The sequence below is a fragment of the Hyla sarda genome, chromosome 13 (genome assembly GCF_029499605.1).
Source record: "Hyla sarda isolate aHylSar1 chromosome 13, aHylSar1.hap1, whole genome shotgun sequence".
NCBI classification, from domain to species: domain Eukaryota; kingdom Metazoa; phylum Chordata; class Amphibia; order Anura; family Hylidae; genus Hyla; species Hyla sarda.
Window position 1 is genome coordinate 36,285,014 of NC_079201.1, and position 15,799 is coordinate 36,300,812.

The window sequence follows — 15,799 nt, forward strand, 5'->3', positions numbered from 1 at the left end:
CAGTGAAGCCGGCGTCTGACTAATACATCCACACTTCTGGCTTTTAACCGCATCCGGGTCGCTTACCTCCCGACGACCGGGGACGGGGCGTGACCAAGCTCATGAGAGCGCTCGCGTCACGGCGCTCAAGTGGAGAATTGCGGTGGCCGGAAGTGGATGGAGTTAAGGGTAAGCAAGTGGCCATCTTGGTTTAGGGCAGGATTGAGGGTAAAAACGCTGAAGTAAAACCCTACTTGGCTAGTTCCAGCATGCAGCATTGCAACTAGCATGGACCAGGCTGCAAGGCTGGACAGCAGTCAAATATGAGAACACTATTATAAAACTTGATTGTGCACTTATACTATATCTTAGAGGCCTGATTATGGGAATTTTAAACATAAGCCATGTAGATGAATCTTGTATCAGGACCGGGAAGAGGCGATTAGCGAATAATAAAATAAATAACTCCCTGGGGGATTAATAGGACCACTACACACAACAGGGCCCCAGATTAAACATAGGAGTAAATAAATAAATAAGGATGGATACAAAGCATATGCATATCAATGAGGAATATCCCTTACCAAAAAGAAGTCATCCTGAAATATAATGATGACATTATAATTGAAATTCAGATTTTTAATTTATAAATTTAAATTGTTTCAATATTCTTTAGTCCCGAGGTTTTCACAAGGTGAAATAGGGGGGGTTTTCCTACCTGTCTAAAGGGTGGGGTATTTGTCATGGCCCTAGGGTGCTAACTTCCCCTATTCATTAACCTATTGTGGGGCCCTCCTCCCTAAGCGGCAGGGACGTCCTTAAAAGGACGGTACCGATGGACTGGATACATCCTAATATAACCTATTATCCCCTATGCTAAGAGGTGGTACTAGAGACCTGGTCCACTGGGACCCTCCCTAACTACCTACCCACCACCTCTGATCATTCTTGAGGAAACCTCAGGACAAACTACAATTTAAATAAAGGGGGAAAAGTTAATGTGCTCATTTAATCCATGGGGGGCTATCATCTGTAGATTAAAGATCCATCTGCATTCTTGTTGTAACAGTATCCTAATATAGTCACCTCCCCTTGTATCTCCTGTATGGTATTCCCTCATATGTGCTGCCACTGGGGTATCCCTGTTGTTCCTTATGTCTCCTATATGCTTCAAAATTCTCTTCCGCAGTTCTCTGTAGGTCTTACCTACATACCTTTTCATACATGGACATGTCGCTACATAGATTACTCCCTTCGTGGTAAAGTTGATGAAACTCTTGATATAGTATGTCTTATTTGTTTTGTCATCTACCAAAGATTTTGTTTTTTCCAAGTTGCCACAGGCTCGGCAGTGGCCGCATGGAAAGCAGCCTGTCACAGGGGTGCGGTTAAGCCAAGTCACTCTATCCCCTGAATTCTAGATGCTAGATGACTATTTGTAAGCATATACGATAAATTTTTCCCTCTACGTTAATAGATGGAGTTTCTGTTATAACCTCTTTCAAATCTGGATCAAGCCTCAAAATGTGCCAATACTGTTCCATACTTTGGCATACTTGTGGAGCCTTGCTATCATATGTCCCAATCAGCCAGATAAGTTGTTGTTCATTTTCCCTGGGTTTTGGCAACAGCAAAGATTCTCTAGGGGTATGTAAGGCTTCCTAAAAAGCCTCTTTCAATACTCCGTCGGGGTATCCCCTTTCTCTAAATCTTAATCTGAGATCAGCCGCCTGTTTCCTAAAGTCGTGTGTGTCTGAGCAATTCCTCAGACAGGCGGAGATACTGCCCCCTAGGGGACCCGGGTGGCAGCTCTCCCACCTTAGGAGACTATTTGTGTCACGATGCCGGCTGGCAGGTAGTGGATCCTCTGTGCCAGAGAGGGATTGGCGTGGACCGTGCTAGTGGATCGGTTCTAAGTCACTACTGGTTTTCACCAGAGCCCGCCGCAAAGCGGGATGGTCTTGCTGCGGCGGTAGTGACCAGGTCGTATCCACTAGCAACGGCTCAACCTCTCTGGCTGCTGAAGATAGGCGCGGTACAAGGGAGTAGACAAAAGCAAGGTCGGACGTAGCAGAAGGTCGGGGCAGGCAGCAAGGATCGTAGTCAGGGGCAACGGCAGGAGGTCTGGAACACAGGCTAGGAACACACAAGGAAACGCTTTCACTGGCACGATGGCAACAAGATCCGGCAAGGAAGTGCAGGGGAAGTGAGGTGATATAGGGAAGTGCACAGGTGATAACACTAATTGGAACCACTGCGCCAATCAGCGGCGCAGTGGCCCTTTAAATCGCAAAGACCCGGCGCGCGCGCGCCCTAGGGAGCGGGGCCGCGCGCGCCGGGACAGGACTGACGGAGAGCGAGTCAGGTACGGGAGCCGGGGTGCGCATCGCGAGCGGGCGCTACCCGCATCGCGAATCGCATCACGGCTGGAGGCGGTATCGCAGCGCCCCGGGTCAGTGGATCTGACCGGAGCGCTGCAGTGAGGAGAGTGTAGCGAGCGCTCCGGGGAGGAGCGGGGACCCGGAGCGCTCGGCGTAACAGTACCCCCCCCCCTTGGGTCTCCCCCTCTTCTTAGAGCCTGAGAACCTGAGGAGCAGACTTTTGTCTAGGATATTGTCCTCAGGTTCCCAGGATCTCTCTTCAGGACCACAACCCTCCCAATCCACTAAAAAAAAGGTTTTCCCTCTGACCTTTTTGGATGCCAGAATCTCTTTGACGGAGAAGATGTCCGAGGAGCCGGAAACAGGAGTGGGAGGAACAGATTTGGGAGAGAAACGGTTAATGATAAGTGGTTTAAGAAGAGAAACGTGAAAGGCATTAGGAATACGAAGAGAAGGAGGAAGAAGAAGTTTGTAAGAGACAGGATTAATCTGGCACAAAATTTTGAAAGGACCAAGATAGCGTGGTCCCAACTTATAGCTAGGGACACGGAAGCGGACATATTTAGCGGAGAGCCATACCTTGTCTCCAGGGGAAAAAATGGGAGGAGCTCTTCTTTTCTTATCCGCGAACTTCTTCATGCGTGATGAAGCCTGTAAGAGAGAATTTTGGGTCTCTCTCCATATGATGGAAAGATCACGAGAAATTTCATCCACAGCGGGCAGACCAGAGGGCAAGGGGGGAGGGAGGGGGGGAAGAGGGTGACGGCCGTACACCACGAAAAATGGGGATTTGGAGGAAGATTCAGAGACTCTGAAGTTATACGAGAATTCGGCCCATGGTAGAAGATCTGCCCAGTCATCCTGGCGGGAGGAAACAAAATGTCGTAAATAATCACCCAAGACCTGGTTAATTCTTTCTACTTGTCCATTGGATTGAGGATGATATGCAGAAGAAAAATTTAATTTAATCTTGAGTTGTTTACAGAGAGCCCTCCAGAATTTAGACACGAATTGGACGCCTCTATCCGAGACGATCTGCGTGGGCAACCCGTGAAGACGAAAAATGTGTACAAAAAATTGTTTAGCCAACTGAGGCGCTGAAGGAAGACCAGGAAGTCCAAGGAGAATTTCAGAAGTGTAATTGGGGAGGACCAAAAGTTCAATCCTCTCGTGATGAGGTCCGATGCACATTAGAAGGGGCTCCGTGCGGAAACGTATGGTACAGTCCAATCTTTCATTGTTTACACAATTGATGTAGAGGGGTCTGGCGAGACTGGTCACCGGGATGTTGAACCTGTTGACGAGAGAGGCCAAAATAAAATTTTCTGCAGATCCGGAGTCCAAGAAGGCCACAGCAGAGAAGGAGAAGGCAGAGGCAGACATCCGCACAGGCACAGTAAGACGTGGAGAAGCAGAGTAGACATCAAGGACTGTCTCACCTTTGTGCGGAGTCAGCGTACGTCTTTCCAGGCGGGGAGGACGGATAGGACAATCCTTCAGGAAGTGTTCGGTACTAGCACAGTACAGGCAGAGATTCTCCATGCGGCGTCGTGTCCTCTCTTGAGGTGTCAGGCGAGACCGGTCGACCTGCATAGCCTCCACGGCGGGAGGCACAGGAACAGATTGCAGGGGACCAGAGGAGAGAGGAGCCGGGGAGAAGAAACGCCTCGTGCGAACAGAGTCCATATCCTGGCGGAGCTCCTGACGCCTTTCGGAAAAACGCATGTCAATGCGAGTGGCTAGGTGAATGAGTTCATGTAGATTAGCAGGGATTTCTCGTGCGGCCAGAACATCTTTAATGTTGCTGGATAGGCCTTTTTTAAAGGTCGCGCAGAGGGCCTCATTATTCCAGGATAATTCTGAAGCAAGAGTACGGAATTGTACGGCATACTCGCCAACGGAAGAATTACCCTGGACCAGGTTCAACAGGGCAGTCTCAGCAGAAGAGGCTCGGGCAGGTTCCTCAAAGACACTTCGAATTTCCGAGAAGAAGGAGTGTACAGAGGCAGTGACGGGGTCATTGCGGTCCCAGAGCGGTGTGGCCCAAGACAGGGCTTTTCCAGACAGAAGGCTGACTACGAAAGCCACCTTAGACCTTTCAGTGGGAAACTGGTCCGACATCATCTCCAAGTGCAGGGAACATTGGGAAAGAAAGCCACGGCAAAACTTAGAGTCCCCATCAAATTTATCCGGCAAGGATAGTCGTAGACCAGAAGCGGCCACTCGCTGCGGAGGAGGTGCAGGAGCTGGCGGAGGAGATGATTGCTGAAGCTGTGGTAGTAACTGCTGTAGCATAACGGTCAGTTGAGACAGCTGTTGGCCTTGTTGCGCTATCTGTTGTGACTGCTGGGCGACCACCGTGGTGAGGTCAGCGACAACTGGCAGAGGAACTTCAGCGGGATCCATGGCCGGATCTACTGTCACGATGCCGGCTGGCAGGTAGTGGATCCTCTGTGCCAGAGAGGGATTGGCGTGGACCGTGCTAGTGGATCGGTTCTAAGTCACTACTGGTTTTCACCGGAGCCCGCCGCAAAGCGGGATGGTCTTGCTGCGGCGGTAGTGACCAGGTCGTATCCACTAGCAACGGCTCAACCTCTCTGGCTGCTGAAGATAGGCGCGGTACAAGGGAGTAGACAGAAGCAAGGTCGGACGTAGCAGAAGGTCGGGGCAGGCAGCAAGGATCGTAGTCAGGGGCAACGGCAGGAGGTCTGGAACACAGGCTAGGAACACACAAGGAAACGCTTTCACTGGCACGATGGCAACAAGATCCGGCAAGGAAGTGCAGGGGAAGTGAGGTGATATAGGGAAGTGCACAGGTGATAACACTAATTGGAACCACTGCGCCAATCAGCGGCGCAGTGGCCCTTTAAATCGCAAAGACCCGGCGCGCGCGCGCCCTAGGGAGCGGGGCCGCGCGCGCCGGGACAGGACTGACGGAGAGCGAGTCAGGTACGGGAGCCGGGGTGCGCATCGCGAGCGGGCGCTACCCGCATCGCGAATCGCATCCCGGCTGGAGGCGGTATCGCAGCGCCCCGGGTCAGTGGATCTGACCGGAGCGCTGCAGTGAGGAGAGTGTAGCGAGCGCTCCGGGGAGGAGCGGGGACCCGGAGCGCTCGGCGTAACAATTTGTTGAGGTCGCTTTTCGATAAATAGTGGTGTTAAGTGTCCCATCCCTCCTTTTGGAGATGTACACATCTAAAAAAGCCAGACCTGTACAAGAGATTTCACTAGTAAAAAATAAACCGATGTTATTGGAGTTTAAGGAAGTAATTAAGGCATTAAATTGGATCTCAGTACCCGTCCATAGAACAAAAATATCATCTATGAAGCGGGACCAGGTTAAAGCGTATTCAGAGAAATGCTCTCTTTCATCCTGAAAGACCGTTGTAGCCTCCCACCACCCCAATACTAGATTGACGTAGGTTGGGACGCAGGGACACCCCATGGCGGTACCCCTTATCTGATGATAGATGTTAAATAGAAAGAAATTGTGAACAATAATAAATCAAGTACAAACTGATTATGCGCTTGCATATAAGATCCCCTAGTAGAAAGGAAGTACCCCACTGCCTCCACACCCACTCGATGTGGTATGGAGGAGTAGAGCACCTCCACATCAATGCTGCCCAGTAAGGTATCAAATTCCACTGTTTCTCCTTCCAATTTATTCAATAGATCCATTGTGTCACGAGTGTAAGATGGTATCAATGTAGATACCGACATTTTGGCAAATACTCCCAATACCTGCTACAATGGGCCTTCCCTTCAGGGGTGAAAGCCCCTTATGTATTTTGGGAAGTGAGTAGAAGGTAGAAACAGTAGGGATATTAGGAGCCAAAAAGCCGTATTCACATTCATTAATGAGCCGGTCATTCTTTCCTCGATCCAAGATTTTTTACAATTCACAGGTGTATTTTTTAGTAGGGTCACCATCCAGAATCTCATATGTATCGGCATCGTTCAGCAGCCTATAACACATCTGTACATAGTCTGTCCTGTTCAATAGTACGAGGTTGCCCCCTTTATCAGATTTTTTTGATAACCACTTTTTTATTGTTCATTAAAGATCTTATGGCTAGCCTTTCTCTCTTGCTACAGTTAGGTGGGAGAGAGACCCGATCATGTGTAATAGTGCCTAAGTCCCTGGTCACCATATCTGCAAATACTTCGATACATGAAACCTCATTTAATGGTGGAAATGATTTATTTTTAGGTCCACAGTCTGTGAATGGTCCCTCCCCCCTTGCTCTCTCATTTGAGTCCAAGAGAGAGGACAATTCCCTCACAGACTGTAGTTCTCCTGATGGGATACCTAGTTGATGGGCCTCTCTTCTCTCTCTTATTTTATGGAATTTATGCCACCTTAGCTTCCGCAGAAAGAGATTAAGATCTTTGACCCATATGATGTTATCATATGGGGTAGTGGGGACGAATGAGAGTCCCTTCTTGAGGACATTTTCCTCTTCTCTAGTTAGAGAAAAAATAGACAGATTAATGATTTGAAAGGCACGACTAAAATTCACCGGTATCGGGGTTGATCCTGGCGGACCCGTAACTGATACTGATCCTTTGGCTCCACCCCTAAAAAAGAGGAGCAAGCAGTACCGAGGTTAATTAATAGGGGAAGTTAGCACCGTAGGGCCAAGACAAATACCCCACCCTTTAGACAGGTAGGAACCCCCCCCCCCCTATTTCATCTTGTGAAAACCTCGGGACTAAAGAATATTGAAACAATTTAAATTTATAAATTAAAAATCCGAATTTCAATCATGCCATCATTATATTTCAGGATGACTTCTTTTTGGTAAGGGATATTCTTCATTGATATGCATATGCGTTGTATCCATCTTTATTTATTTATTTATTTATCCCTGTCACGATCACACCCTAGCGGTCCAGCCAAGACGCTAGTGAGAGTGTGATGGTGCAAGGGCCTACCTCTGGGTATCCACTACTAGTCCCAGCAAGTCACCAAATTAACCCTTAAACGTGTTTCGCCGGAGCTGCCTTCAGAAAGGTGAGCTCATATATTTAGAGATCAAAGACCAGAGCTGATTAATTAAACATTTAATCTGATAAAAGGTATCACAGTGCTATGCATAAAAATTAACAAATGACATACAGGTATAAGAACATATATAAGAGTTTAGCAATCAAGTTCAGAAAAGTAAAAATGAAGTTCTTACAGCGTAATAGTATAGCAGTCCATGAGAGTGGGTCTCCAGCTGTTGTTAGGATGGTCTTGTCAGCTTGGGGCACAGATCTTAACCACCGACTCTAGCATTGTTAAATATTATATATCTCCTTTTTGGAGGGACTCCATTCCCCCCTCCCCTCTGATCCCACCAGGGGGCATCTGTTATTTCCCATCCTGCCACTTCAAAGAAACTCCTGACTTCAAACAAACCACCAGCCAGGCCCCCTAATAAAATGCAATACACAAACAGGGACACACCGTCTGAATGACCCCTCACCCATGTCCTGGATAATACAGTACACACAGATGCAATTATAATACACATATATGATTTAATACTCAGGCCTGGGCCTGACACCTCCCCCTTTAGATGGGGACAGGGAGATCTTGCCTTTCCAGGCTGATAGACCTGTCTCCTTTACTCCTCTATTTCCCTTCTTGATGCATTCCCAGGCAAAGATGGCACTGAAGGGGCCTAGTACCTGGGCTCCTAGCATGCCTTTGGAAAGGGACTCCCAGTACAAGATATCATTTTCCCAATATACCCGATGCCCATCTGTGTCAACACCTGAATCTTCAGCACGTTGTCTCAGCCCTTCAAGGGAAGAGTCACTGCGCAGAGCTCCCTGGAAATGCTCATTTCCCTCCCCCCATCTTGGGGCATCAGGGAGCACATTTCCCCCAGGTGGACTAGCATCTCCACCTTCCTCTCCCTCAGTTCCAGACATAACAATACAGGCATCATACACAGGGCTATCACTCCTTCCCTCCTCCTCCTTAGGCTCACAGGATTGGGACATATCGCTCACTGCTGATCCCTCATCCTTCTTAGGCTCACAGGATTGGGACATAAAGCTCACTGCTGATCCCTCATCCTTCTTAGGCTCACAGGATTGGGACATAAAGCTCACTGCTGATCCCTCATCCTTCTTAGGTTCACAGGATTGGGACATAAAGCTCACTGCTGATCCCTTATCCTTAAATGTCACCAGGGGCACACCAACCCCACCCCCCTAGCCCATCTCCACTAGGTTTTGGCATTGGCAATTCATTGTCACCACATTTGACAATACACCCCATTCCACTTTTGAAAAACATTACTGGTTCAGTCACAGGTAAACAATTATCAATCCCCTGCACCCCCTCCCAGTTACCACATTTCGCAGTGTCTCCCAAAGTCTTACACAGTACCTCAGAATGAACAGGGCTCTCTCCTAGCCCTTCCGGTGTCCTCTGGAGCATAATGACAGAGCATCTGACCCAAATTATTCCCCAGCAGAACATTAACAGGGATGTCCTCAGAGACCCCCCACTTCCCGCAAACCTTTGCCTGTACCCCAATCCAGGTACACACGGGCCATGGGCACAGCAGGCCGCACACCTCCAATTCCTTTTAAAGCCATGGTTCTTCCAGGGATGATGTCCTCTGTATCCACCACTTCAGGCCGCACTAAGGTAAAGGAGGCCCCAGAATCTCGCAAACCCACTGTCACCCGTTCACCCAAAGTTAAATTCTGCAGGTTATCCACTCTTTTCTCCACCGCTCCGGACACCAGAAGAACGGCTGTGTGTCCTCCAGCTACTGGTGGACAATCCTTTTTGTTGGGGCAAGTGGCACTCAGGTGCCCAAGATTGTTGCATCTGTAACATCGGCGGGTGTCCCCCTGACCCAATGTGGCTCCTGTTGCTTTTGGACTTGCTCCGGCTTGTGCAGATCCACGCTTTGCTGTCGGTGCCCAGTTGTTGGCGAAGTCATCTCCAAGTTCTGCTGCTTCCGTGGCTGCCTTGGGCTTGCGGTCCAATATCCACTCTCTGGCTTCAAAGCTCCGTGTTTGGAGAAACTGATCTAGGACCATTAAGTCCTCCAGGGCCTCATAGGTAGTGACTTGTAGGCCCCCAGTCCATTGCCTGAATGCAGTCCTTAGCTGACCTGCATGTTGAGTGCAGCTTTCTATGGCACTTTGTTGCAAAGTCCAAAACTTTTTCCGATAAGCCTCTGGAGTCAGATTAAAACTTTTTAGCAGGGCAGATTTTATTGCCTCATAGTCCTGGTCACTCTCAGAGGGAAGCGAAGCAAACACATCCAGAGCTTTCCCTCGCAACCGTGGGGTTAGATATCATCCCCACTGTTCCTTAAGTTGATGGAACTGCCGGCAAACCTTTTCAAATCCCCTCAGGAACACATCCAGATCACCATCTTTCTCCAACATGGGGAAATGTTCCAAGCGGGGTTTGTGGTCTCCTTGATCCTGCACATCACTCCATATGGATGAAGCATCCCCTCTCAGCCTCAGAACCTCCAGTTCATGCCTCCGCTGGGCCTCTCTTTCTGCCGTCTCTCTCTCTCTGCAGCTCGTATCTGTGCCTCTCTCTCAGCAGTTTGGTACTGGAGAAGCAGTTGGAGTTTCATATGGGCATCCACATTCCCAAGGTGTTGTAAGGCAGTCCGCATATAAGAGTCCAAGGCCTCATGTGGAGTACTGTCCTGATGGGGAGTAATGTTGTATTCCCCAGGAGATATCAGTCCTTGGATGGCAGTTCCAGCTGTAGGACTTTGTCTCATGTCACTTAGCTCTTCTGCACGGGCATCATACTCCACAAGATCAGCAATAAGTTGTTCCTTGTTCTTTCCTGCAGTAGGGATGTCCTTTTCTTCGCACATTAGCTCCAGTGCAGGCTTGGACTGCTTGCGATATGCCTCCATATTTCCGAGATGAGACAGAGGAGGTAAAACAGGAGATGGGGAGGACAGAACTGTCTTGCACTCTTTTTGTATGTCTTTTAAACCAGCACTGAGCTCTGTCTTTGGAATTTACACACAAGAAGATGTGTGTAATTTCTTTTTTAGTGCTAAGATTTCCTTACAGGTCAAATCCAGCAAGCACTAAAAATCTCTAAATATGTCCCAACGCTGCCACCAGTTGTCACGATCACACCCTATCGGTCCAGCCAAGATGCTAGAGAGAGTGTGATGGTGAAAGGGTTAAAGCCGCCAGACCTCTGGGTATCCACTACTAGTCCCAGCAAGTCACCAAATTAACCCTTAGATAAATGTGTTTCACCCGAGCTCCCTTCAGAAAGGTGAGCTCATATATTTAGAGATCAAAGACCAGAGCTGATTAATTAAACATTTAATCTGATAAAAGGTATCACAGTGCTATGCATAAAAATTAACAAATGACATACAGGTATAAGAACATATATAAGAGTTTAGCAATCAAGTTCAGAAAAGTAAAAATGAAGTTCTTACAGCGTAATAGTATAGCAGTCCATGAGAGTGGGTCTCCAGCTGTTCTTAGCGTGGTCTTTTCAGCTTGGGGCACAGATCTTAACCACCGACTCTAGCATTGTTAAATATTATATATCTCCTTTTTGGAGGGACTCCATTCCCCCCTCCCCTCTGATCCCACCAGGGGGCATCTGTTATCTTCCATCCTGCCGCTTCAAAGAAACTCCTGACTTCAAACAAACAACCAGCCAGGCCCCCTAATAAAATGCAATACACAAACAGGGACACACCGTCTGAATGACCCCTCACCCATGTCCTGGATAATACAGTACACACAGATGCAATTATAATACACATATATGATTTAATACTCAGGCCTGGGCCTGACAACTCCTATGTTTAATCTGGGGCCCTGTTGTGTGTAGTGGTCCTATTAATCCCCTAGGGAGTTATTTATTTTATTATTCGCTAATCTCCTCTTCCCTGTCCTGATACAAGATTCATCTACATGGCTTATGTTTAAAATTCCCATAATCAGGCCTCTAAGATATAGTATAAGTGCACAGTCAAGTTTTATAATAAAGTTCTCATATTTGACTGCTGTGGAGCCTTGCAGCATGGTCCATGCTAGATGCAATTCTGCATGCTGGAACTAGCCAAGTAGGGTTTTACTTCGGCGTTTTTGCCCTCAATCCTGCCCTAAACCAAGATGGCCACTTGCTTACCCTTAACTCCATCCACTTTCGGCCACCGCGATTCTCCACTTCAGCGCCGTGACGCGAGCGCTCTCACGAGCTTGGTCACGCCCCCTCCCGGACATCGGGAGGTAAGCGACCCGGATGCGGTTAAAAGCCGGAAGTGTGGATGTATTAGTCAGACGCCGGCCTCACTGAGCCAAACACCGAGACCGGGACACTTTCCCGTTTCTCCTGCCATTGCAGGACTATTTATACTTTAATACAGACGGCGCTAACTGTAAGTAGCGGATGTACTTGCTGTCTGTGCTTTTTTTGTAGGGTCTTTTCTAATTGCTTAGGCATGTGATTTAACCCTATCCCCTCTCCCTTATCATTATAGGGGTTCCCACATGTTAAAATCGTGAGTATGCAAATATCTGCACCCTTATCATGGCAGCTGGAAAGGGGTAGGTCAATTATTTATTATGGTCATTTTTCTTTGCAGGGGCTGACTACTTCCCTGGATAAAATGAAAATCATGTTGGGGGCAACTTAAGCCCATCTGTATTACATTATATATTATATTATATACTACTGTATTAATAGGCTCCCCTGAGGACGTCCTTGTGCGTTCTCACTGGCACATGGACAGAAACGCGTTGGGAACAACTGACATAACATAAGTGAATACCTTTTGGCTGTATGTAATACATATTGTGATGTAATGAATAGTATGAGGGAGGAATCTGGAACATCCCCAATACTACTATAGGATAGGTCCATTGGGATTGATCCCGGATATCCATAAGGGATAAGATCAGGACCTATTACTGTGTTTCCCTACACGTCTTTTTCCAGGGTATCACTTTCTTCAATTTGGTGGTTTTTAAAGGATAAGAATAAATGTTATATTATAGCGACACCCCTATATTTGTTTTTTTTCTAGTCTGTGGGGTTATTAACTGAGGTTGTGTAGACCCAAAACTTCTACTACACACTGTAGTCCAGCCAGGCTCTATCAATGACAGAGCGGGACAGCAGGGAACAGAGGTAAGCCCTCCGGCTACCTCCATAGTGGATCGCCCGCCTGCGATCGCGCTGCGGGGGGGGGGGGGGTCATCCACCCCACTAGCCCACCAGGGAGTATTCACATGTCCCTTTAGACGCCGCTGTCAGCTTTGACAGCGGCGATCTAAAGGGTTAATAACCAGCCGCTGCGATCGCCGCATGCTGGCTATTAGCGGTGGCCCCCGGCAACTGAGAACAGCCGGGGGCTGCAGAGTATGGAGAGGGCAGGAATCCCCAGCCCGCTCCATACATACTGCAGAGCGCCGCATGCATCTCCCCGTGCAGACGTGCCTCCTCCCCTCAGCTCTCCGAAGCTACAGCTGGGGGAAGTGAAGGCAGAGGACACAGGTCTGCATGGGGAGCAAGAAGGGACGCCCCCTCATCTCCCCCCGCAGGTCTGCAGAGCAGGGGAGAGAAGAAAAATACACAGCTTCTCATCTCCCCTGCTCTGCTTCGGAGGACACAGGTTTTTAAAGCCGGGGGCTGCAGAGTATGGAGCGGGCAGGAGTCGGCAGCCCGCTCCATACAGACTGCAGAGGTCCGGCCGGCCCTGCTTGCCCGAAGCCGGGCTAAGGGCCGGACAAATTCAACTGCCCGGCGCCCGAAACTGCATGTCCCGGGCATCGGGCGATAGGAATTCCACATCCCTGGGCAAGTAGTGCAGATAACACTGATGACAACCATACTTACATGTCCGCATTCCTAACTTTTTTATTCTTCTGTGTATGGGGCGGTATGAGGGCTCATTTTTTGCGTCATGATCTGAAGTTTTTAGCGGTACCATTTTTGCATTGATAGGACTTACATAGTTACATAGTTAGTACGGTCGAAAAAAGACATATGTCCATCAAGTTCAACCAGGGAATTAAGGGGTAGGGGTGTGAATTAAGGGGTAGGACTTATTGATCACTTTGTATTCATTTTTTCATGATATAAAAAGTGACCAAAAATGCACTATTTTGGACTCTGGAATTTTTTGCGCATACGCTATTGACCGTGCGGTTTAATTAATTATATATTTTTATAAATCGGACATTTACGCACGCAGCGATACCACATATGTTTATTTTTATTTACACTGTTTTGTTTTTTAAATGGGAAAAGGGGAGTGATTCAAACCTTTATTAGAGAAGGTGTTAAATGATCTTTATTCACTTTTTTTTCCACTTTATTTTTTCGCAATGTTATAGCTCCCATAGGGGGCTATAACACTGCACACACTGATCTTTTACATTGATCAGTGGTTTCTCATAGGAAACCACTGATCGATGATTCTGCCGCTTGACTGCTCATGCCTGGATCTCAGGCATTGAGCAGTCATTCAGCGATCGGACAGCATGGAGGCAGGTAGGGACCCTCCGGCTGTCATGTAAGTTCGGGATGCCACGATTTTGCCGCAGCGATCCCGAACAGCTCCTTGAGCTAACCGGCATTGTTTTACTTTCACTTTCAACTTTGAACGCCGCGTCTAAAGGGTTAATAGCGTGGCCCCGCGTTATAGAACGGGAGCGGACTCATGACATACCGGTACGTCATGGGTCTTTAAGAGGTTAAGAATCTCCTCTGTCCTCCACCAATTACCTGTATTAATGGCACCTGTTTGAACTTGTTATCAGTATAAAAGACACCTGTCCACAACCTTAAAGGGTAACTCTCATTAAAATTAATTTTTGCTATTGAACTCCTTATGGTAAATAAAAAATATTTCTCATATACTTTGTTTTAAAAAAATGAAGTTTTCTATGTTTTATTTGTGCTTAAAAAAGCTCAAGACCACAATTTCCCCCATCTTATACACAGACATAGGACCGAGATCCAGTCTCATCCAATCATAGCTCCTCTCATACTAAATTGCCATTGGTTGGAACCCCCCCCTCTCAGCACTCCTAGCTGCGCTTCCTGTGTTTAGGCTTTGGTCCTAAGTCTGTGTAAAAGATGAGGGAAGATGAGGGAAAATGAGGGAGCTTTTTAAGCACAAATAATACATAGAAAACTTCATTTCTTTAAACCAAAAGTATATTAGAAATCTTTTTTATTTACCATTAGGAGTGCAATAGCAAAAATTAGTTTTAATGAGAGTGCCCATTTAAACAGTCACACTCCAAACTCCACCATGACCAAGACCAACGAGCTGTTGACGGACACCAGAAACAAAATGTTAGACCTGCACCAGGCTGGGAAGACTGAATCTGTAATAGGCAAGCAGCTTGGTGTGAAGAAATCAACTGTGGGAGCAATTATTAGAAAATGGAAGACATACAAGACCACTGATAATCTCCCTCGATCTGGGGCTCCACGCTAAATCTCAACCTGTGGTGTCAAAATGATCAAAAGAAGGGTGAGCAAAAATCCGAGAACCACACAGGGGGTAACTTGTGAATGACCTGTAAAGACCTGGGACCAAAGTGACAAAGGCTACCATCAGTAACACACTACGCCGCCAGGGACTCAAATCATGCAGTGTCAGACGTGTCCCCCATGCTTTAGCCAGTACATGTCCGGGCCCGTCTGAAGTTTGCTCGAGAGCAATTTGGATGATCCAGAAGAGGATTGGGAGAATGTTATTAGGTCAGATGAAACCAAAGTAGAACTTTTTGGTGAAAACTCAACTCGTCGTGTTTGGAGGAGAAAGAGTGCATCCAAGAATGCAGAGTTCCATCCAAAGAACACCATACCTACTGTGAAGCATGGGGGTGGAAACATCATGCTTTGGGGCTGTTTTTCTACCAAGAGACCAGGACGACTGATCCATGTAAAGGAAAGAATGAATCGTGAGATTTTGAATGAAAACCTCCTTCCATCAACAAGGGCATACAAGATGAAACGTGGCTGGGTCTTTCAGCATCAAGAAACCAAGAGAGCGGGGGGCTCAATCAAATCACAACTGTATGGGTGCTCATCAGTGTACCAATAAACATAAACCAAAAAGGAAAAAGAAAGAGTAACATTGAAAAAATATATCAGCACACCAGTGATATAATGTTAATAAGACAAATTTTCATTAAGAACAAACAAATCCAATGTAAACAACTACACACATACATTTGGGGAGGGAGAGTGATAAAACCAATAAAAATTATGGGCTGATAAACAAAGCCCAAGCACAACCCTAGGTAGGGGCCATGAACCCCCTCAACTAGATATTGGCACCCGTCCTGCTGTATTTTAGATGTTAATACACTCCCTGAGGAAGTCGCCTTGGGAGCGACGGAACACATGGGGTCTTCTGTGGCCCCGTCCTCATGCAAACATCATTATTATTTGGTCT